Raw genomic sequence first — 607 nt, forward strand, 5'->3', positions numbered from 1 at the left:
GCTGTGCTTCTTTAATGTGGGAGACAGAGCAGACTATCAGCATGGTGAGGGTGGCCGTCTCCCCAGTGGTACATACACATGCATATCATGTGACTTCTTCTCAAGAGACAACTGTAGCTCTCAGCACACTATCAGTGGGGTCCGTGACCATCTCTAACCCCATAGCTCCTTGGGGGCAAACCAAAGAACTAATATTGAATCAGATTCTCTTGGTTAATTTTGTCCTTTGTGCACCAGAACATACAGTTTGTCAGTGGTCAGTTTGTTGTCTTTTGCATAGTCACAGATAGGGTTTCTGTCCTTGCCTGTGACAATATTTAGGCCTCATTCCACAGTGTCTAGGAAGCCAAAGAAGTGATGGAATCGAGCTCTACCAGCTTTGTTTTGTTAAAGATCTGGGGGATGGAGAAGGGGAGGACAGTGGGTCATAAAGTCAGTGTTCTTGATCCTCCGCATCTATTTCTTCCCCTCTGTCAGATAAGCTGTGCCAGAGTAGAGACCTCTCCTGTTTTGTTCAGACTGTGCTGTGGGTCAAATTCAGGTTTCCAGCATGCTAGGCAAACCCTCTACCACCTATGTATGTCTTCTCCCACTTTTTGTTTTTTGG

At 46.0% G+C, this 607-nt stretch overlaps 1 protein-coding gene across 4 annotated transcripts in view; it reads left to right on the forward strand.

Moving 5' to 3' along the window:
- Positions 1-607, forward strand: part of Dhx57 (DExH-box helicase 57) — a 55479-nt gene that overhangs the window by 42308 nt on the left and 12564 nt on the right. The gene's annotated exons all lie outside the window — the stretch shown is intronic.

Source organism: Microtus ochrogaster, linkage group LG3 (genome assembly GCF_000317375.1).
Source record: "Microtus ochrogaster isolate Prairie Vole_2 linkage group LG3, MicOch1.0, whole genome shotgun sequence".
Classification (NCBI taxonomy): Eukaryota; Metazoa; Chordata; class Mammalia; order Rodentia; family Cricetidae; genus Microtus; species Microtus ochrogaster.